The sequence below is a fragment of the Erythrolamprus reginae genome, chromosome 2 (genome assembly GCF_031021105.1).
Source record: "Erythrolamprus reginae isolate rEryReg1 chromosome 2, rEryReg1.hap1, whole genome shotgun sequence".
Taxonomy (NCBI): domain Eukaryota; kingdom Metazoa; phylum Chordata; class Lepidosauria; order Squamata; family Dipsadidae; genus Erythrolamprus; species Erythrolamprus reginae.
Window position 1 is genome coordinate 220,624,601 of NC_091951.1, and position 23,966 is coordinate 220,648,566.

Consider the following 23,966-nt stretch of genomic DNA (forward strand, 5'->3'; position numbering starts at 1 on the left):
TATAAGTATTAAGGGCAAACAGTTGTACTGACTCTACTTGGATAGTGAAGAAGAAGCCATCTGTCATATTGCTCTTACAGTTATTGCCGTTCCCCCCCACCCGCGCAAATTCAATTGGAATCTGTTAGTCTGTAACCGGAGTCCATTATTCCACACCTTGAAGTCTATGTACAGTCAGAAGAGGCCTTGACTTTCTTCTGTGTGATATTTTTTTCAGGCATTTGAAGAGTGATATCATATTCTCCTGCTGTCTTAACTTCTCAAAGCCAAACATTTCCCCTTTATTCTCTCTGCATAGGACAGAATTTCTAGTCCCTGGATTATGCTTGCTGTCATTCCCTAAGCCTGTTCTAGATCTCTGAATTCTTCAAATTGTGAGTTCAAAAGTCAGATAAAGAGCTCAGCAGAGCAATTTTAATTGATTTAACTGAAGCAAATAAAGGATAATTATTTTTCATTATTTATAAATTCTGCCATAGGTGTAACTTATGGGTCCACTGTGGTACAGATGTTAAATAGTACCATCGGAGAGAGGAGATCCAATTTCTAGTCATTCTTTCGGCATAAAGCCATTTGGGTGACTTTAAGCCAATCTTTTCCCTTAGTCTAAATTGGTTTTAGATTCTGGCAGGGTGGCGTGTTACTGGGTAATTCTCATATTAAGCCTATGACCCAAATTTCTAGATATAAAAATGGGATTTATTTGGAGAAAGAGAAATATAGGGTGGGAAAAAAAATAAGGAACACAAATTTCCAAAGAAAATCAATACATACAGTATTGCTAAATAAATTATTTATATGTTTTTGAAAAAAATCTTGGGATTCACCACATATTCAACGTTCACTGCAAAGATAATAGTAGCAAGTGATTATCAGGGCCTCCAAATTTGATCTCTTTCTTTCTCTTTGTGTTTTCTTTTTTTCTAGGAGAATCAGTTCATTCTTCCACATGCAGGAGATAGTCAGGGGCATTCAACCTCAGCAGCTCACAGGAAAGATGAGCATCATTGAGTATCATCAGCACATTCATTACAACCTTCCCAACTATTTCACATAGCTACTTAACAACATGGGGGACACTTTCCAGGGTATTTCCCAGAAGTTGTGGATGCACCAAAAACTCCCAGCACAATTTTCTGCTAGTAGAGATATGAAACGAATTATTGCAATATGGCAATTTGAACCTTTACTATGGCAAGACCTCCCAAAAAATGTTAACAATGTAAACAGGATCACAGTCCCACTTCCTCTCTCATCTCTCAATATAGACCATCCATTAGAACAAGTAGACTTCCTCCATCATAAATCCAGATTTATAAACCAGGTTGAAAAGAATTTAGATAATCAATTCAATTCAATAGTGCAAACGGCACAGCATGCAGGGTGTAAGGATCTTGAGGTTCTTGTGTAAGGATCTTGATCTTGGTTCAATATTTTTTTTGCATCTTGATGTTTGAATGAGATTAAATGGCAATATGGACATTTTAAATCTAGTACAAAAATGTAACCTTACTCTGCTAATGTCCCTCTTCAAGTTCTACTTCCATCTATTAAAAAACACACACACACTCACTCACTCACTCACTTACACACACACACACACACACACAAACACACCAAAAAAAACCCAACCAAAACACTGCACTATTTTCTCTTTATCAGCAGAGGGAGATATAAGCCAAAAGAGATAGAGAGAGGGTGATAAAGACAGAAAGATTCAATATAGCTATTGATGAAAATAACAGCCCAAGCTTTTGATAATTTTAATTTTACTATAATAGAAATATGGAAATAATATCATAAGTTAAATTAAAACAGTAAAATGAAATATTATCCTGGACAATGTTGCTTTATGAGCTTTAGCATATCACACAGAATATGTACATGTCAAGCTGAAGGTTTAACTGCTTGACCTAAAAATTGGGAGTGGCAGGTCACATTGCGTATATAAAAATGTTTAAAATTGGCAGCAATGGCTTCACTACTGCCTCTTTGTAAAGCAATATGAATAAACTCTTGTCTACAAGTTATAACCATTATTCAGGAGATGATCACTGGTGGCACAGAGTCTTGGGGGTCTTTATATTTAGTTTTGGGGAAGGCTTCCATTTATGAGTAACATACGGTAAGTTCAGATAGATCCAAGAGCTTATCTAATTCCTTGGAGGTAAACTATTTAACAGGCTCAAATATATTTTATTAACTAACTGAAGTTACAGTATTATTCAAATAATGTACAGTACAAACCAAACAGATTTTATTTGTGAAACTTTTCATAGCTAATGTTTTTGAGAGCTACCAGAATTAATAAAGATCAGGTCATTGTTCTGATCATCTAACAGGATTCTTTTTATGACTCTTCATGGATGGGATTAATGAATAGCACCAGCTTCTCTTCAATGTCATTCTAACCAAGGAAGGGATCTTATGACTCTGCCTGGCTCATATTTAATCAGATTCAATCTTGAACTTGCATGCTGATTGTTGTGCTGCCCTGTTCCCCCCACTCTCTCACACACATGCACATGCACACACACACAGAGTGAGAGTTCTGAAGGGGTGTTTATTCACCCCTACCCCACAAAAAACAGGTCCTCAGAAAGTACCCACATTGTACAGGTTTGGATTCGGAGCTCAGTACTGCAAAAGTCACTGGGTAAAACAAGTCTAACAGGCATACAGGAAGTCCAGGGAAACTATCCACAAGTAAAATGGGTCAGGATGTATGGCACAAACACATAAAGCATGGAATTGGCCATGTTGCTCCACTGGTGTTCAAGTTCTTGGGGCAGGATTAAGTAGGTGGTGCTGGTGTGGCCCTTCCTGAAAAGTGAGGTTGCCTCCTCATGTGCAATCTAGCTCATCGACATTGCTCCTGTCTCCTCTCTGCCTTACATGTCCTTGGATCAGGGAAGGTTTGGACTTCATCTCCTCCTTGTCACTAATGGAGACAACTGCTTCCAGTCCTTCCTGAAGCCTCCTGGCCAACCCATTGCAGCTGACCCCAACCTCAACCTGTCATTTGTCTGATCAGGCTGAGGCTGCCCCTCTGAGCCTCATAACCCAGAGGGGGTCTTAACTTTATCTAAAGTTACACTTTATCACAATTATTTTATATAGCACACTATAAGGGATAATGGAAGAATTACCATATAAAGTACCAAAAACATCTACTCTTACTTATAAATTGGGTACCAAGGTCTTCTGATACTTAACGTGGTAAGTCCTAAGCATCAAGGATGGCCAGCCAAATTTTAAAAGAATCTTCAACCAACACTATTTAAAATCTATCATATTCTGGGAATTACTTTATCTAATTTTGTCTTTACCTGAATAGAAAGGAATATATTGTAATAGTAAAATCCTTATCAAGTATTGATCCACTCATGGTAAGCTTTTGTTTGTTTGTATTTATATGCCACTCACTCCAAAAAGGACTCAGAGCAGCTAACAATAATCATAAATACAACAGCAATAAAAATACAGTGATAAAATCAACAATACAATAAAAACAACAACAATATCCTAAAAAACCATACATACTTGCAGTCAATCCTAATTCCAGGCCTGCCGGAAAAGCCAGGTCTTAATGGCTTTCCAGAAGAGAGGTGATCTTTTATATCTTTCATATATGAACTTTATTTTTCAGAACAAGTAGCAAATTGAGACTATGATCTGTCCATAACTTTTGAAATTATTAATCTGAAGCTCATGAAAGTCACAACATTTTTATTCATCTGTTTGAATGCAAAAACCTTACAGCTTCTTCCACACCTCTGGGATTGTCCATATAAGCTATTTGTGTTGAGCAGGGCTGGCAAGCTGGGGCCCTGCAGGTGGGAAGCATCATGTGCTGGCCACTCCCATGCCCTGTTTAGTGAAGGGGGGGGGGGAGTCCCAATGCATCACATGATGCCACAGGTTTGACACCTCTATGTTAGTGGAAGTAAAACAGTAACCAATTTTCTTAATATTATTTCTTCCTCTACTTCTCATGAAGTGAAAGTTTCTCTCAATTTGGCAAAGTTTCTATTGAATCACCTCATTGGAATAGCTCTTGGAATTAAAACAAGGATCTGCTTTGAAGTACTGTTAAATTAGGAACCTACAAAAGAGCCTTACAAAGTATTTTGCAAGTAAATGGCTCTTCTGTTGTCTCTAGGGTAATCATGGAATTGTATACTATTGCAGACAACAGTAGTTCCATATATGGAGTTTGAGAAGATGAGTCAAGCAGAGTGATGCATTCTCGGAATGACCTTTATCACCTCACTAAACCTTCTGCCTATCAAAACTCTTCTGAGGTGGGAAAACTAACATTATATTTGACTTCATTTATTTTCTCACCTCTTAGATTCTTGAACATGGCCAGCTGGGAGCCTTAAATTTATTTCCTCTTGGGTTAGTAGAATGTGACATTTTTATTCTAGTTCTGTCAACATAAGTTAGAGTTCAGTTTGGCATTCTGTATAAGGATTCAAAGCTCTCCAATATAGTGTGTGTGTTTGGGTCAAACCATTGTTGTTAATATTGCCATTCTCCTTCTTTATTATACAGAAGTATTTCTTGCAAAAATGTATTATTATGTAAAAGTTAGAAAAACAAAAAAGCCCTAGATTGTTATATTTCCTGTAGATCCCTACTGTACCAAGTCATACTTTCAAAAATACACAGTTCTGTGTTAGCAAATACTTCAAAAGAAAAGGATTTAGGGGTAATGATTTCTGACAGTCTCAAAATGGGTGAACAGTGCAGTCAGGCGGTAGGGAAAGCAAGTAGGATGCTTGGCTGCATAGCTAGAGGTATAACAAGCAGGAAGAGGGAGATTATGATCCCGCTATATAGAATGCTGGTGAGACCACATTTGGAATACTGTGTTCAGTTCTGGAGACCTCACCTACAAAAAGATATTGACAAAATTGAACGGGTCCAAAGACGGGCTACAAGAATGGTGGAAGGTCTTAAGCATAAAACGTATCAGGAAAGACTTAATGAACTCAATCTGTATAGTCTGGAGGACAGAAGGAAAAGGGGGGACATGATCGAAACATTTAAATATATTAAAGGGTTAAATAAGGTTCAGGAGGGAAGTGTTTTTAATAGGAAAGTGAACACAAGAACAAGGGGACACAATCTGAAGTTAGTTGGGGAAAAGATCAAAAGCAACATGAGAAAATATTATTTTACTGAAAGAGTAGTAGATCCTTGGAACAAACTTCCAGCAGACGTGGTAGATAAATCCACAGTAACTGAATTTAAACATGCCTGGGATAAACATATATCCATCCTAAGATAAAATACAGAAAATAGTATAAGGGCAGACTAGATGGACCAGGAGGTCTTTTTCTGCCGTCAGACTTCTATGTTTCTATGTTTCTATGTATACTGTATATGTGTGTGTATATATACATATATACACACACATATACAGTATATACACACACACATATACATACACAAGCAACATATTAAAAGACAATGTTCAAAGCATACATTTATTTCTTTTAAAAAAATCATGATTTCAAAAATAACCTTTTAAAGCACCATTTTAAAATAAAACAATTATAATTTTGAATCACCCACAAAAAAGAGCAATAATTATTACAGTTCCAAAGTAGAGAGGATATGGGAGGAAACTTCAGAAAATGGGTGAACCACGCCTCTCCTAAAAGAAATCTTAACAACTTTTTCTGATACAGATAACTGTTAATATGTTCCTTCTCCCTAGAGATTCCTCCAGCTATTTAATTAAAAAAAAACATTGAACACTACTTTAGCGGAGCATTTTTTTTCAACATACTTCTTAAATTTCATGAAGAAATGAAGCTGGATCAAAGCCAGAAAAAAATTGTTTTATGGCTTCAGGCTTTTGAAAACCTTCCCATTATTCTGGCAGCAAATAGCACATAGAACATTTAATATGATACTGAGCATTTCTTTCTTTGGTTACGTTTTTGAGATGGAAGGAACAATGCCATACCATCTTCCTGTGGTCAGAAAAAGTATTTTGACTCTTTCTAAACCCAGCTCCTGATGCTTCTGAGCTTTTTGAAGGATTCTTTATTCATCACCATCTGAGATCAAGCAAGGTAGAAGGGTCAGTTTTGTGGATTCATAGATGTCTGTTCAGTGAATTGCAATTATAGGTTGGTCACCAATTCTTCATCACTATCTCTGTGATTCACGCAACTAGTATTAACCTTCTTACCTAAAATAAGATCTGATAATAAAGTGGCACCTCTTCAGGAACCAAGATTGGTTGAATGAAGATGGAAAACTGAGCCTATGAGTTTGTCCAGTGTAACTCATGTAGAGGAATATACTCAATGCAGATCACTGATACTCTTATGAAATAGGGGCTGAGCAGAATAGTAGGTTTTGTATGATTGTGTTTCCAAGTACAGTGGTACCTCAAGATACGAACCCCTCGTCTTACGAACAACTCGTAATACGAACCCGGGGTTCAGAAAAATTTTGCCTCTTCTTACGAACTTTTTTCGAGTTACGAACCGGCATTCGGAGACTGCTGGGAAGCCGCGCGGCTGTTTTAAAAGGTGACAGCCGGGCGGCGGGGCTTCCCAGAAGCCTCCCGAACGCCGGTTCGTAACTCGAACAAAGTTCGTAAGAAGAGGCAAAATTTTGCTGAACCCCGGGTTCGGTTCGGGAGGTTGCTGGGAAGCCCCCCAGGCCGGCTGCGACCTTTTAAAACACCCGCGCCGCTTCCCAGCTGTCTCCCGAAGCTGAACATGGAAGTTCGGCTTTAGCGTTCGGCTTCAGGAGACAGCTTTGAAGCGGCGTGGCTGTTTTAAAAGGTCGCAGCCGGCCTGGGGGGCTTGCCAGCACCCCCCCCGAACCCCGAACCCGGGTTCGGGGGGGTGCTGGCAAGCCCCCCAGGCCGGCTGCGACCTTTTAAAACACCCGCACCGCTTCGCAGCTGTCTCCTGAAGCCGAATGCTAAAGCCGAACTTCCGCGTTCGGCTTCGGGAGACAGCTGCGAAGCGGCGCGGCTGTTTTAAAAGGTCGCAGCCGGCCTGGGGGGCTTGCCAGCACCCCCTGAACCCCGAACCCGGGTTCGGGGGGGTGCTGGGAAGCCCCCCAGGCCGGCTGTCACCTTTTAAAACAGCCGCGCAGCTTCCCAGCAGTCGCCGAAAGCCGTTTTTTTACGGGGGTTTTTTTGGTTGCACGGATTAATTGACTTTACATTGTTTCCTATGGGAAACAATGTTTCGTCTTACGAACCTTTCGTCTTACGAACCTCCTCCTTGCACCAATTAAGTTCGTATCATGAGGTATTACTGTATCTAAATTTGGTTCGTAACATTTGATTAGCTTTCTGTAAATTTGTTATAGCATTTCAGTAAGTGACTGCTTGTCCACTAATTGGGAGCTACTGCTTTCTAATTTATTAATTCTGGTTTCAATTAATCAGCATATAAAAGCATATCTCCCCAAATTGCCATTCTTTTATATCTACAATGAATTTTTTATTCATTTGTTTTATTTCATTCATTTCAAATAAAACATTACCCTTTCATCTTCTTCGTCGGTAGATGAAGGAGAAGATAGCGTTGCTGCCACCACCGCTGTGCCGTGATGGACGCTGCTTCACAGTTTTGGATTTTCCTCTTTTTGAAGACATCTAGACAACCTGTAAGCTATTTCCTAATCAAATCAATAAAAAGAAAGGTTAGTATTCTGCTTACCAATTTAAACCCACAAATCTCTAGAAGAACATGAAGCAAAAAAATTCAACAGAAGCAGTTAATTATGCAGACATTTGGGCCAAATATCCAATTCACTCCATGCATGCATATTTAGGGTATTTGAAGGCCAAGAAATGTTATATAGAAACCATATGGAAGCTTGCCTCTACCATTGCTATTGTTTTTAATAGAAATCCATTGTAGTTCTAATTAAGGGCTTACATATACAAACAATGGTTTTCCTTTCAGATATAGATTCCCCATCTCTCAATCCCACCACTAGAGAACACTCTGAAATAATAACTAGGTGCAACATACACATAGCTTGGCTTTGTTATGTTTTTCTTCTGCAAAAGAAAGGGGAAATAACTAGACAATCATCCTTTGCCCTGATTAGATGCCGCCACTTTTTTCAGCAATTCACGACAGAGGTAAAACTCATAATGACATATTTTTCCCTCTTTCATTCAAATGCCATTACAAAAGCCATTAGTCCTTGATTTTTGACCATTCGCTTAGAGAACGAGTGTCAAGTTTGCAGCCCATGGGCCAGATGCATTACGTGCTGGCCATGTCATCTCCCAGTTTAGTGAAGGGAGGGGGAGTTGTGCGATGATGTGACACTGCAAGTTTGACACTCCTGATTTAGAGACTTTCCAAAGTTAGGACAGCATTGAAAAAAGTGAATTACAACCAGCACAATGTCCCTGTAGCACATTGTGCTACAACCAGCACAATGTCCCTATGTTGCAAATAGAGATCACATGATCTCTATTTGCAACCTTCCCAGATAGCTGCCAACAAGCAAAGTCATTGGGGAAGGCAGCATGGAACGTTACTACTCTCAGTCATGTGATGTCTTACTTAAACACCATATGGCCCACTTAACAACTACAAGAAAATGGTTGCAAAATGGCGTGCAATCGCATGATACCTCACTTAATGACCACACTGCTTAATTATGAATTTCCCAGTTCTTATTGTGATTGTGTAAGTTGAGAACTACCGTATTTTTGGTGTACAAGACGCACCTTTTTCCTCCCTAAAAGAGGCTGATAATTAGGGTGCGTCTTATACTCTGAATGCAGCTCTCCCCCCCAGCCCTAACTAGCTGCTAACGATCTTCCCAGATTTTATCTTGCAGGCTCTTTCATTGTTTTTCTCTGTGAAGAATGTTTTCCAAGCCCTAAGTCTTTGCAGGGCTTTTTCCATTACTCTAACTTGCTCCGGCTATTTCTTTCCAGGTGCTAATGATGTTCCCAGCTCTTACCGCTTGCACGCTCTTTCATTGTTACTCTCTGCTAAGAAGAATGTTTTCCAATCCCTAAGTCTTTGCAGGGCTTTTTCCATTGCTCTACTTGCTCCGGCTATTTCTTTCCAGGTGCTAATGATGTTCCCAGCTCTTACCGCTTGCACGCTCTTTCATTGTTACTCTCTGCTAAGAAGAATGTTTTCCAATCCCTAAGTCTTTGCAGGGTTTTTTCCATTGCTCTACTTGCTCCGGCTGTTTCTTTCCAGGTGCAACTGTTCCCAGAAACTTTCCAGGTTTCTTTCCAGGTGCAACTGTTCCCAGTTCTTACTGACTTGCAAACTCTTTCATTGTTACTGTCTCAGAATAAAGTTTTTTTAAAGCTCTTAACCAGGGGATAAAATAATATGCTGAACTGACCAGACTAAATACGCTAGTCTGGTCAGCTTCAGATGAATATCTTGTAAGCAGATATTTTCCTCCCCAAAAACTAAGGTGCGTCTTATACTCCGAAAAATATGGTACCTTTAGATCTATACTGGTTCTGAAAAACCTCCAACTATGTCTATCTCAATGAAACAACTGAGAATGGAGAGACTGAGCATATCCTTTTAAGATGACATACTGCATCTCAATTGCAATGTTTGTTTTTCTCTCTCCCGCTCAGACTTAAAGGATGCAGTCTATCATGTCTGGTAGATCTCTTAAACTACCAGGGAATCTTTTCAGGGGTTACATGGGCATTTATTGAGAATCAAAGGAGTGTAAGATTTATTCAGCAAGTTTATTTTTTGGTTATGTGACATTAGATTTTAATGCTGAATTTTAACCTATAGAGGTGGAATTTGTAGCACCAGGGACAGTGAAGGAATATATAGAGACTACACAAAGTAGAATATAAGCCATTTTACCAAATTTTAGGATGTATTTAAGAAGCTTCCATAAAAGTTACTTCATTGTACTGTTTGGTTTGACTATTAAGCAAGATTTTATATGCATAATCTATCAAGCACTAAATGTGTGTGTGTGTAATTTCATATGATATGTTATGGAGAAAGTAAATATGACAGATTAGAGGCTGAGTCAACGGACTCCTTATTCTGCTGCCCTATATTTCTGCTACCTGAGGACACATACGTTTGGTTTTGAAGATCTTCCTGGATGTTGCCTTTGGGGGGCTATAATTCATGCCAAGGCCACCTCATCAGGGTTTCCAGATCATTGCAAGACATATATAGGTAACAGTTTTGATTTTCTGTTTCTATTCTGCAAAATTGTATGGTCAATTAGAACAATGTACAAAGGCTGATGAATGTACATGGTTGTAAATGCTCTGCAATTCTTTAAAAATGTAATTTTTAAAAATAATTTTTTGTTGAAGCATTAAGCTATGTGCCCGATTGAGCTAGTTCAGACAGTGGACATGAATTTTCTAAGTGGACTCCTTAAATGAACAGAATTTCATTTTATTTCATCTCCTAGAAACCTAGAGGCAATGAAATAAGAGGAACAGCAGAACACTATAGTGCGAGCAACAGAATACTCAAAATCAGTACAATGGATGTAATTTTTTGTCAATCCTATTCTATAGAGATGGTCACAACAGCAAAATATTTCTGCTATCACTGCATCCTACAGTTTCCTACAATCTACAATGGAACTGTTCTGGGAAGTCTGGGGCCTGTGCTATCAATGCTACCAAAAAGATAATGTAATAATATATAGACAGACTTGAGAATGATTGCAATGATATGCTATCATGTTAGAAATATCTTTAGTGACCATATTTTCTCCCTGAAAGAATGACCTTCTGTCAGGTAAAACTCATACCCCTAATATTGCATTGTTATCTCTTTGTGCATTATTGGTTAGTTATTTAGTTATTATTAACTGTTTAGCTTGTCTAATCCACTTTTTAAAGTGAAACTAATCTTACATATCGGGTGACCAAATATCTTATCTTATGTGCAATAATTTAATTAGATACTGTATGTTGATTTATTGCCCTATCATTTTTTCCATTTTCCAATAAAGAATTGTTGCATCAATCTATTTTTGTTTTTTATTGCAAAGGCTGGTCAAAGATATTATTAGATAGATATTTGATTTGCACTTTTTGGTCAGAACTGACAATGTTAAAAAAGAACCCCTTGATAATTTTTGTCATCCTTATCAGACAATAGGTACCGTAGTTGAGGTTAACTAACACTAAAAAGCTTGAGAAAGTATGGCGCAGCATCCTTATTTGAATGCTTTTTAATTCAGAATGATGGTAGATATTTCTTACAGGATTTCTATTGGAGAGATGGAACCTGTATTCCTCAATGAATTATAATGGAATCAAGAGTAACACACTGTATATAGTTAAGGGAGAAGTCAAAATATCAGACAATAACAGGAAAGAAGGAAGGGAGGGAGGGAAGGAGGAGGAAGGAATTTGTAAATAAATGCATCAATTATTATTATTATTATTATTATTATTATTATTATTATTATTATTATTATTTATTCGATTTGTATGCCGCCCCTCTCCGAAGACTTAGTGTGAACTTATCCATTTTTTATCCTTTAAAAGGATCATGCCCTTTTGCCCTTTATTAGACATATAGTAAATAAATAAATAAATAAGCAAACAAATAAATGCCCTTTATTATCCAAATTATATTACTTTTCTCTTTAACATAAAACCAAATAAGGTTTTATGTTAAAAAGGAAATATTAATTCTGCAGTTTGTACAATATTAATGGTGAAGGGATTAAGCAAAAATTTAAAAAATTCGAAGTAGCTATACATTTTGTATACATCTATACATTTTTCCCATAAGAAAAATCTTCCTACAGGTGGGTATTCATTTATTTATATCCTGCCTTTCTTCAGAAGAATATATGATGGCATTCAGAGCTTTATTCATTTTTCCTTACACAGATCCCGTAAGACAATCTAGGCTTAGGGAAAGAGCTCAGCTCAATGTAATCCAGTGACTTTCATGATGACTTAGCCTCAGACCAACTCTTTTCTGATTGGATTGAATCTTAGTTTCCAATAAACTGTTTTCTTTCTCTCTTTTTTACAACATATTTTACTCAATGTAATTTAATTCATACACTGACAAATTTAAATTAAAATCTGTTTTAGAAGTGTTTCTTTTTAAGAAAGAATAAATTTTTGGCTAAACACTGATTCATTCTTAGAAAAATGTAATCAAAATCTCCAATGAAACGTTAAAACATTTATCTTTCATTTGCAACTGTAGGATTGTCTAAAATGATCATGAAGAATTGACAAAAATGCTCCTGTTCTTTTGAGCCAACTGCTGATGAATAATGCATACTTGTACAAACCGATAGCAGTGTTAGAGAATTAAAGTTCCTAATGCAAATAAAACGAATTAAATAGGATTGGCTGATTAAACACTTGGCTTATAAAAACAAAAAGAGAATAACACATGATATGGCATGCAAATACACAAATTGCTTCCCAATTAGCACATAGCCTTTAATTACAAAAACAGGAATATTCTTAGTATAACATTACATTCACAAAAGTTATGTTTATCCTAGGAATTGAATGGAATAATTATGCGGCAGTTAAAATACATTTTGTAAAATAGGATGACTTAGTTGACAGGTTTGGCCAGTCAGAATTTAGTTTCTTTTTTCCAGCCTAATACATTATTGTTAAGATATTCATGAACTGGGAGAGCCATGTTAACAAGGTTAGCCAATGAATAGGCATAGCAACTAAGTCAGTCAATGGGAGCTAACCACTTCTGAGTCTGTGTAGAGAATTGAAACTAAAAGTTTAAGTTTAAGGCTGGGTGTGGCTCAGTCCACTCTGTTCTCTGTCCTCTTTGCTGAAATGAAACTAACTCTCCTGCTTGTGTTTAGTTGAAGAAATAATCTGCTAATGGTATGGTAAATTCATCTGTTATTATGTTTCTAAATACATTATTGAATCCAGCTGAATCAGTCATTTCTGTGTGCTTCTGGTTTCGATTTTTGCAACAAACTTTAGTAATTACAGTATTCTTATTCCTGCCTTTCATTGTTGGTACACATGGAGAAACAAATGTGGATACAGATATTTTTGAAGAAAAGACAAATGCTTATTCCTTGGGAGATTCATGACTAGTATATTCAGGCTCCAAAAAGCATCATTCAAAGGAATCATTTCAAACAAACAGAAAAATAAATGAATACACTGATATATAGAGGATTTTATTGTTCACTATAGTCCTTTTACCTACATCCATCATTCCAACTGCCATATTGTTTACTATAACATGAAATTGCTCTTTCTTGACCAGACTATATACTATACTATCCAAAGGGCAGATGTGGTATCTCCAATTTTGCAGAAATTTCAAAATTTGAATAAGAACAGTGAGTATCTCTCAGTGTGTCTGGCACTCAAATAATTATGTAATTTTGTGGTTTAAATCTGTACGTTGCTCTTCTAGAAGCAGTTTTGCACAGAATAGTTTACAACAGATTAAATTAGTCAAAATTCTTATGTTAAAAAAACCCACCAAACACAATAATTAAAATGTGATTAAAACAATAAAAACGCCACCTATAGTATTAATTTTTTTAAAAAACCAACTGTTTAATATGTAAACTAATTAACTTTCATTTGCTGTCTAGCAAAGAAATGTCTATCTTCTCATCTCAGTTTAGTTAATGTGTGCTGCTTTTGTTTTGATTTAAGTTTTCAGCTAGTGTGGTCCGTGTGTGATTTTTAAGAATGGATTCCCACATTGATAAATAGGCTAATAGCTGTTCTGTAAACTATAGTCAGCTGAAAGTTGGCTCCTCTGAGAGGCAGTTTTAATTCCCAGCACACCATTAGGGTGAGAGAAATAAAACAAGAAGCTTTGATTGCCTGTATTTAAAATTCACATCTGAAAGCGAAAGTATTGATCAGAATTCTTGTAGTGTAGCCTTATCCTTTTCACCTAGCAAATCCTGTTAATCGGGGCTCAAAGAAATTTAATCTTTATTTATTAGTTACCACCTAACTCCTCAATGAATCTGGATGGCTTACAATGAATAGAAATATATGCATATACTCAAACACACAAACACATGACTGACTGGTCATATGGAAGACTAACTCCGTATCATAAACCCATAGCATCTAGAAAACCATCCTATCTCAAGGCCGGGGAGAACAATCATAATTTAAACAGTTTTCAGAAAGTCAGTAGGGACCAAAGGTGGGTTACTCCCAGTTTGGACTGGTTCCATTTAACCAGTAGTGAGAATCCCCCCACTCACCAAACCAGGAATGATCGCTGGTTGTCCACATCTCTGAACCAGCCCTAATCTTTTTTCTACCTTCTGAGTACATGCAGAAGCTGTTTGAAGCTGAGTACATGCAGAAGCTGAGTACATGCAGAAGCTTGGTTTTTGGCACTGCGCATGTACACCAATGTGGTGCAGGAGGAAGCGACTGGTGGTGAGGTAAATTATAACACACACACCCAGTAGAGACATACAAGACTACCCCTACTATTTGTGTCTCTGCATTCTGGACTAGCAATAGTTTCTCTTTTTTTCCCCCCCAAGGACAACCCCTGTATGAAACACTGCAATCTGTAATACGATTGGGAGAATTGAAAGTGTGAATGGCTTTTACATCAGTTAAACCTATGTAAACACTTTCTTGGACATGGCTTGATTCTTTCCATTCTTAACTAATGTTAGAGGTCTAACAGGAAGAGAGAAGATTCTTGGTTGATTGGTTGCAAATATTTCAAAGCTGCATGAAGTGATAGTGATGGAAGATGTGTGCTGGGAGACGACCTCTGGATTGTTGGGATTTATTTTGGATTTATTTTTGGATTTGTTTTTTATTTATTTATTGGATTTAGCTTTCCATGCCTTGGGTATCTACACATATAAATCTATTCCCTTTAGGGACCACAGAAATAGTAGAAACAGATTGTCACCCTCACTATGTTTCAACTCTACACATGCTTCGGTTGCCATGAGTAACGGCATGGGATTTGGGTAGGGAAGATTCAGGAGGCCCTGATACGTTTTGTTTTCTTAGCACAAAAGCTGGATAACTTTCGCTTTCCTGGAAAGCAGTTGACCAGAAGGAGACAAGAAGTTGCATTCCATAAGTGTGATGTGGTTGTGAAGATGCGTCCACCTGACAAAAACGGACAATGGGGATTGGCTATTTTCCAAGGGGGGGGCAAGTGGGATCTTTTGATATGAGTTTGTATCACACCTTTTTCTCCAGTCTTTGCTTTACCTTTGATGCTTTCAGTTCTGATTCGGATAAATTCACTTTTGAAGTTCAAAATGGACTGAGTTTTATTTTTCTTAAATTCCAATTGAAGCAGCCTGGCACAGATAGCAAAGGAATTCGTAAGTGCAACAATTTATTTTGCATGTACAGTGATACCCCGTCTTACGAACATAATTGGTTCCGGGACGAGGTTCGTAAGGTGAAACGTTCGTAAGACAAAACAATGTTTCCCATAGGAATCAATGGAAAAGTGAATAATGCGTGCAAGCCTATTAGGAAAATCCAAAACTTTAAGTTTTTTTAAAAAGCGGTGGGCGGACGAAGTGTAGGAGAACAGAGTGGGGACAGGCGAGCCGAGGAAGCGTCAGGAGAGGGGATTTCCCCCATCTCACTGTCAAAATATGTCTGTGGGAGACTCAGCCATCCATCGCCCACTGCCCCCTCCTGCCAGAAGCCCGCAAAAAGCCAAAGCTGGGTGTGGAGAAAGGCGAAACTTTCAGCTCCTGGATGGACCAGAGAGCCTGGAGACGCCACCTTCCCACCCGCCCGCCCTGCCGGTCGCCCTCCCTCCCTCCGCCAACAGTGCCTGTCCCACCCTCTCCAAGAGCTGCACCGAGGCCGCCCGGGAGCCACTGCTTCCAGGAGCGTTCCCCTCGCTAGCCTCCTCTAGATCTGCCGTTCAAGGCTTGGGTAACTTTGGAGGATCCCTGCCCAGCACACACGCGCTCTCCCAGCACAACTTGCCCAGAGGATTTTTTTCCACCTCTCATGATCCCTCCAATGCCCCAACCTGCGGGAGGAGGGGGGGTTGGCTCCCCACACAGGAGCCACCCAAAGGCGAAATATGATTTGAAAAGCTCTGGTGCGCAAAAAGCTTGGGGACAGCGTGACTTGGTAACGTGGGGAGGAGGAGGAAGAGCAGGGCCGGGAGGAGGAGGAGTGGGAGGAAGGCAAGATCTGCTCCCAACACCCGTTGGGAACGCGGAAACCAAGGGTTCTCAGCCAAGACTTCTGAAAGAGACCGAGCTTTATGCAACTCTCTTGGGATTAAAGGAGCGGGCGCCCGTACACAAAAAAGAGGCGCTAGAAACACACGCTCAGTATCGGAGCTTCTTTCCTGAGCCCGAGATATCAAGGAAGAGATTTGGAGGTGGGGGTGGAGGTGCGTGTGTGTGTGAGAGAGAGAGAGAAAGAAAGGAGAAGGGTCCTTTCTCAGAGTCCAGAGATCTATAGGCTGATGCTTCTTTTATAAAAGAATCTCAAGGGTGGGGGCTGGCAATGAAAAGAATCCAGAGCCCTGGAATAAAAGTCAAACTGGGCTGTTCCGAGGCAGAAAAACCCAATCTCTTCACTAGAAGCAGAATTGGGGAAACCCGGTGAGGAAATTGGGCGGGCTTTTCAAAGGGGAGTTACAGCATTTAAAGAAGCTTTGCAGAGCCCAATGTGCTGGGGGGGGGGGGGACACTTCAGCTGGGAAGTCACCTCCACCATCCTCTGTTGTCTTTTTAAAAACCTGATTGGGGGGGAGAGCTCAACAGCACAGCCACATGGTTACTGCAGGACTGGTTTCATCGGCAATGTAGTTCCCACCGAAGGGATCACGCCGCCCTCTGCCAGGTGATGGCAGTCTGAGGACTACTGTTCCCAGCATGCTCCCGGCTGGAAGGACGAGGCAGCTCAAGAAGGCTCACCAAAACACAGCAATGTTTCTCTGTTACATCAAAAGGGGAATGTTCGGCAAGCGGATGGTGGAAGAAGCGAAAGTTCTCCCTTCATGACCCTCTTTTCCCCGCTTTTCTGTTCAGTCCAATAATATTCTCCCACTCCGGTTTCACTATAAAAAAGGAGGAGGGGAGGAAGTTTTGTGGGGAGTGTTTCTCTCCAACCCCCTCCCTGAAGTTTTCGTAACTTTCTTTCTTTCTTTCTTTCTTTCTTTCTTTCTTTCTCTCTCCCTTCCTTTCCTTTCTTTTCCTTTCCTTTCCTTTCCTTTCTTTCCCTACTTTGGGACCTGATCAACTTGCCATCTGGCCTGAGAGGAAATCTTGCAACCATAAGTCCATGCCTGAGGTCTTCTGTTATTCTTTGGTCTACAATTTCTGGCCAAGCAACCAAGGACTTAAAAGGAACCAGCAAAAGCGATTTACCAATCCAAGCATTTTGGGACAATGGACTTCAGATCGTAACTTTTTCAAAGCCCTGAGGAAACCAGTCCCTTTCCGAATAAACGATTTGCCCCTACCAAAACTAACGTCTGAGCGTGTGTTTCTAGCGAAGGAATTGGGCTTTTGTGCCTCTGAACAGCCCGGCTTGACTTTTATTCCAGGGCTCTGGATTCTTTTCATTGCCAGCCCCCCCCCCCCCCCATTGAGATTCTTGTATAAAAGAAGCATCAGCCTATAGATCTCTGGACTCTGAGAAAGGACCCTTCTCCTTTCTTTCTCTCTCTCTCTCTCTCTCACACACGCACCTCCAAATCTCTTCCTTGATATCTCGGGCTCAGGAAAGAAGCTCCGATACTGAGCGTGTGTTTCTAGCGCCTCTTTTTGTGTACGAGCGCCCGCTCCTTTAATCCCAAGAGAGATTGCATAAAGCTTGGTCTCTTTCAGAAGTCTTGGCTGAGAACCCTTGGTTTCCGCGTTCCCAGCGGGTGTTGGGAGCAGATCTTGCCTTCCTCCGACTCCGACTCCTCCTGGCCCGGCTCTTCCTCCTCCTCCTCACGTTACCAAGTCACGCTGTCCCCAAGCTTTTTGCGCACCAGAGCTTTTCAAATCATATTTCGCCTTTGGGTGGCTCCCGTGTGGGGAGCCAACCCCCTTCCTCCCCCAAGCTAAAGTTCAGGTTGGGGCATTGGAGGGATCGTGAGAGGTGGAAAAAAATCCTCTGGGCAAGTTGTGCTGGGAGAGCGTGTGTGTGCTGGGCAGGGATCCTCCAAAGTTACCAAAGCCTTGAACGGCAGATCTAGAGGAGGCTAGCGAGGGGAACCCTCCTGGAAGCAGTGGCTCCCAGGCGGCCTCGCTGCAGCTCTTGGAGGGAGTGGGACAGGCACTGTTGACAGAGGGTGGGAGGGCGACCGGCAGGGCAGGGCGGGCGGGCAGGCGGGCGGGAAGGTGGTGTCTCCAGGCTCTCCGGTCCATCCAGGAGCTGAAAGTTTCACCTTTCTCCACACCCAGCTTTGGCTCTTTGCGGGCTTCTGGCAGGAGGGGGCAGTGGGCGATGGATGGCTGGGTCTCCCACGGACACATTTTGACAGCGAGATGGGGGAAATCCCCTCGCCCAATGCTTCTTCGTCTCACTTCCAAGCGGAGGAAGCGAAGGGCAAGAGGGGAAAGTGGCAGCCAGATGGGGCGGCTGCGGAGAGCTCCTCTGACGCACGGTTCTCTCTCCCCTCCAACACCTTTGACGTCATGGAGACCTCCTTCCTGGAGTCCATGTTTTGACTGGCCAGGAAGGATGTCTCCGTGATGACAAAGCTCCGCCCCTGGAATTCCGTATTGGGATTCCCCACCTCAGTTGGAGCCTCCCGACCTGCCGAGAGAGACGCAGATCACAAAAACCGATCGGCGGCGGCGAGTTCGTAAGGCAAAAAAAGTTCGTAAGAAGAGGCAAACATTTTCTGAACCCCGGGTTCGTATCTCGGGTTGTTCGTAAGACGAGGGGTTCGTATCATGAGGTACCACTATATTTATGCCTCTTTTGGTTGGGTTGATAGAAGTAATCCTCATTTCGTGTTTAGTGACCACATTTGGGACTGGCAACTAAGTAAAACTGACTGTGCTTGTGGTCTTACTTCAGCTTAACTTTCATTTACAGATTGTAAATGTAAAGACTGGTTATAAAGCTACTTTGTCACCATTGTCATAATTGTGAATGCTTGCCGGTTGATGGTTGTAGCAGAGGAGGGACCAGTGGAGCCATATTCAGCTCTGTTTTGCACCCAAAATTGGTTGTGGAAATGTCAAGTTGCATGTGGTCAAGACAGTGGGGATCCCTCACTGATGCAGGAGCAGAGAGCGCCTCACCCTGCCTTAGAGGCTGTGGGTCGGGACCAGTGGCACATATTTTTTAAATGTCCCCATCCCTGTGGTGCTCATCAAACTCAGTGGCCTTAGACTGCTTGCAGTGGTCAGACTTCTCCTCCCACCTTAAAGTGGCTGCCCCGGATGTCCTTGGCTGGCATTCATCTCTGGACGGGAACCCAATTTTTGTTTGCTCTTCCCTGATTTTGAAGAGGATTTGCCAGCTATAGCGATGCAGGAAGGAACTTTTCACATCCTTTTCATGCCCTTTCAGGCTAATCAAAATGGCTGCTGATGGCAGCAAGGAATAAGGCTATCAATTCCTGAAGCTTTTGGGGCATGATAGCATATAGGGCTGACAGGCAATTGGCTGTGTGTTAATGGTCCAATTGGAAAGTCAATCGACAAGCCCATGAGCGTGAGACTCCAACCGCAGTGCTCTCCTTGGCGGCAGCCGGACAATAAGTCAGGAGACCCCCGCGAGAACAGTGTCATGCAGCAAAGTGTCATGTTAGTGCAACCTGGCCACTATTATAGTGGTCAAGTTGCACTAGCACTAGGCAGCTGTGACCACGATGGGCAAGGTGAGAATGGGAAGTTTGGAGGCTGCCTCTTCTCAGCGTTAATGTCAGCTTGTTGGTTGTGGGAGGGGGGAATATGAGAACTCCCAAGATCACTGCCTCTTCCCAAGTAACAGAGCGGGAGCCCCTATTCAGAGGTATGGATGCTGGGACCCAGGAGGTGAGCTAGATCCCCCCCATGGCAAAGCCAAGGGACTGGCCCTGTACAGCTCGATGCCACTGATGCCACAGGCAGTCGCTGAGGCGTGAAAAGCTGAGGCTCGATATTGCAATCCTCTCGGCTGTTAGCTGTCAATGTAGAAGCCGGGGAAGAAACAACTCATAAATTGAAGAATGCAGTAATCAAATAAGGAAGTCTCTGAATCCAGGAGCAGATGACTAAGCCACATCAATCCTGACTGAGGGCTGAGTTGTAACTGGGGACTCCAGGCAAAGGCAGAGCCCTTAAATAAGATTGACTGACTCAGTCCTCCAAGCTGAGTGGATGAGGTCGACCCATTCTGGATGATAACTCCACCCACTAGGGAGAAAGCATAAAGCGTTCTGGCAGTCTAAATCATATACACAACGTAGTATTCTTTGTGGAAATATTAGGTTTAATAATGTGAAACAGAAAAATAGATGGCAGAAAAATGAATTCATCCTTTAATATTTGTTTCATTCTATCATAAAGTGACTTACAAAATTGTTGAACTGTACAGCCTTGCCACCAAATGTGAAAAATGATCTGACCTATTATATCTCTAACAGGTTTTAGAAGTGAGTTATCTGTTTTGGTATTCAACACAGAGGTAATATACCAGCAGTAAAACATCTTGTAGTAGTTTTCCCTAAGTGATATTCCCATTGTTATATATCTATTGTCTTATTTAAATTCTGCACTCTTCAACTTAGTTCAGTTTCTGAATACAATAGCAATGTATAAATATGCCTCAACAAATGTTCTGAGTTCTATGTTATCAGTCTTTTCAACTTATAACACAAATATACCACCCATTTTTTGTCATTCCTTTTGAGATATACTGCATATTTGAAGTTAGTGAAACCTGTAGATCATTCAGACCACTGTGAATGAAGAATTTCAAACTACTTGTATTTCATCTTTATTTTATGAAGATTAGTTCCTACTAATTTGTACTTGGCTCTCTTCATTGATCACATTTTTGTAGATACTCCTTCATGAAAATAAATATTTAATGTTGAGGCCAGGGGTTATGACAATGTTCATACAAGTATTTAATACACTAGTTATGTCTGTGTGATTTTTTTAAAGCTGTGCATTTCTATTTGTATCAAGTGAAAAGTATTTATGCAAACCATCTAGGACAGTGATGGCGAACCAATGGCATGAGTGCCACAGGTGGCATGTGGAGCCATATCTGCTGGCACGTGAGCCGTTGCCCTAGCTTAGCTCCAATGTGCATGTATGTGCCGGCCAACTGATTTTTGGCTTGCACAGAGGCTGGGAGGGTGTTTTTGGCTTCCAGAGAGCCTCCGGGGGGATGGGTGAGGGCGCTTTTACCCTCCCCGGCTCCAGGGAAGTCTTTGGAGCCTGGGGAGGGCGAAACAGGAGCCTACTGGGCCCACCAGAAGTTGGGAAACAGGCCATTTCCAGCCTCCAGAGGGCCTCCAGGGGGATAGGGGAATTTTTGCCCTCCCCAGGCATTGAATTATGGGTGTGGGTACTCGTGCATCTGCGATAGTGCACACACATGCTCTTTTGACACCCAAGGAAAAAAAGGTTTGTCATCACTGATCTAGGAGACCTGCTCCCTAAGTAGACATAATCTAAGTGGAAAGTAATATAATCCATTTTGTGATGCAAGTTACACAGTTGACTTGATAATAAATTTGGCATTGCCAGTTCATCTCATTCTTTCAGGTATTGTAAAAAACTGTACTGAGCCTAATCCTCAGTTTTCTATTTGTTCACATTAAGTTAATTATTTGTCTCTGACATTCATTTAATACTGGTTTAATACCTCCTCAATTTTCTTGTAGTATAAGTACAGTATATATAGGCATGCATATCTAGATTCAATTGAAATTTCTATGATAATAAATGAGTTGGATTGTTTCCTTTGTAAATAAAAAAAAGTTATTGTCATGGAAAAAGATGTACTGGCACTGTTGTATCTCATTCATTACTTGAGTTAAATGTTTAATCAACATTTTTTGGAAAGTTTATTTTTATTATTTCTGTAAATTCAGTCTCTTTATTGCTTCTTTCGTTCCATGTTCTGTAATTGATTTATTTAGGACTTTTCTCTGAGTTTCTTTTTATTTGATGTCAAAAAAGAATCCAATACTAGAATCCAATGCTATTAAAAAAAACAGGATTTAGAGACTCCTTTGAAAAATAATGTATAATTCATATTGACACATTGACTTAATAGCTTCCTGCAGTAATAATAGCCATTTATTGTTCACCAGTTACATTTAAAAATTCCTCTATGCTCTCTTATAGTAATTGGATTGGTAAGGGTTGCAATTTCCACATCTGTAAATTTAGTAAATAATGAGTTGGACTTCCAACATCTGTTTATTTTTTTAATAGGTTTATGAATAGAAGAATAATGAGTATATTATTCAATTCATAATATAACATTAATTAGAAATATATATTTTTAAAATAGAAACCCCTGAAAGCAGAAAAAACAAAGACAAATTCAAATTTCTAAGCTATGCAGTGTTTTAATCTAGCAGAAAATATTTTTAAGAAATCCAAGCAAATAATTATAATTGTAAAGAAGTGTTATTATGTTGGAAATATCACAATATATATATGTTTCTTTTTCTCATTATTGTTTGCTAGCTTGGAATTGTTGAAAGTTCTATTAATCCTTGAAGATGCTGAATTTAATATGTCTTATCTATGGCTAAAGTCTTTATTTAAAAAAATAAAATAGATGAGTTGATAATTAGCTGCTCAGAAGCATTTCATTTTTATAGAGAATAAATAACTTGGCTTTAATGCTCTGTCAGCAGATACTAATGAAACATTTACTTTATTGTTTAAAATGGTTAGGAATAAAAATATTTTTCTTTAAATTTACAGACAGTATCCACACTGGAAGTCTGTAAAACATCAATTATTCAACAAGCCTTTTGCTCATCTAATTAAATTATATGTTGCAGACTGAAATATAGTGCAAGGTTAATGTCTAGAGGCTCTAATTATTTTCACAAAGACATGGACATTCATAAAATTTCTAAACTGTACACTGGAAATGTTAGGATGACTATGAACTTTAGTGTAATTACGATTTGCAAGTTAGTCTATAAGCTCCCTATTTTACTAGTCTATAAATTACTCCATCTGATTAGACACAAAATACAAAGGTCAAGACTGTCACCAGCTCAAGCAATAATGTAGCTTTTACTTTGCACTTTGAATTACAATTTTTAAAACTATTTTAAGCATCAACATACTGTTCCAAATTGATAACGAGATGCATGCTTCATACATGCATCTCTTATAGAAGCAAAATGTTACAGAAGCAAAAGTGCTCCAATTAGATAGGGACTCATAAAATAGAGAAGTTCAATTATTCACATTAATAAGGCACTCTGTTTCAAACTAACAGTGAGTAGAATATTTAATTTTAAAGCATTATATTGGTTGTGGTGGTTTATGGTATTCTAGAGGAATTAGGTCTATGTACAAATGAATGATAAGTTTCTGTATGTCAGGTCTTCTGGACTCCATTGCAGAAAAGGCTTGAGTCAATTATCATGTGAGAATGGGATTAATGCTTCATTTGTATACTGCCCTATAATTGTTACTTTGGGGAGAAATTATTCAACTGTAAGACCAGAGCTGTTCATATTCTTTTGAATTATACTATATTCCACTACATAGAAGTCAACATTTCAGGCAGCACTCCTCAATTATTTTCTGTTACACACACATACACACACATACACACACACACACACAAACACACACACTGGAAGAAGTAACATTTTGGAACCCACCCAACTCCCTGATCTGGGCCACAGTGGAATTTTAGTGTTAATATTTATTATTTTACTTATTATAAGCTGCAAGCAAACTATCGGCTGGGGAAGGCCAACTCTGTGGTACCTTATCGGCTGCTGGGATTTGTGCGGCAGAAGACGGTTCCGGAGATATTCTGGTCCAATGCCATATAGGGG

At 39.9% G+C, this 23,966-nt stretch overlaps 1 protein-coding gene across 5 annotated transcripts in view; it reads right to left on the bottom strand.

Annotated features, from left to right (window-relative positions):
• ADGRL3 (adhesion G protein-coupled receptor L3) overlaps positions 1-23,966 on the bottom strand; it is a 688,180-nt gene that overhangs the window by 453,495 nt on the left and 210,719 nt on the right. For all 5 annotated transcript variants that reach the window (XM_070741950.1, XM_070741951.1, XM_070741955.1 and 2 more), the window contains exon 3: positions 7,528-7,662. The gene's annotated coding sequence lies outside the window, so the exon portion shown is untranslated. The remainder of the gene's footprint in view (positions 1-7,527; positions 7,663-23,966) is intronic.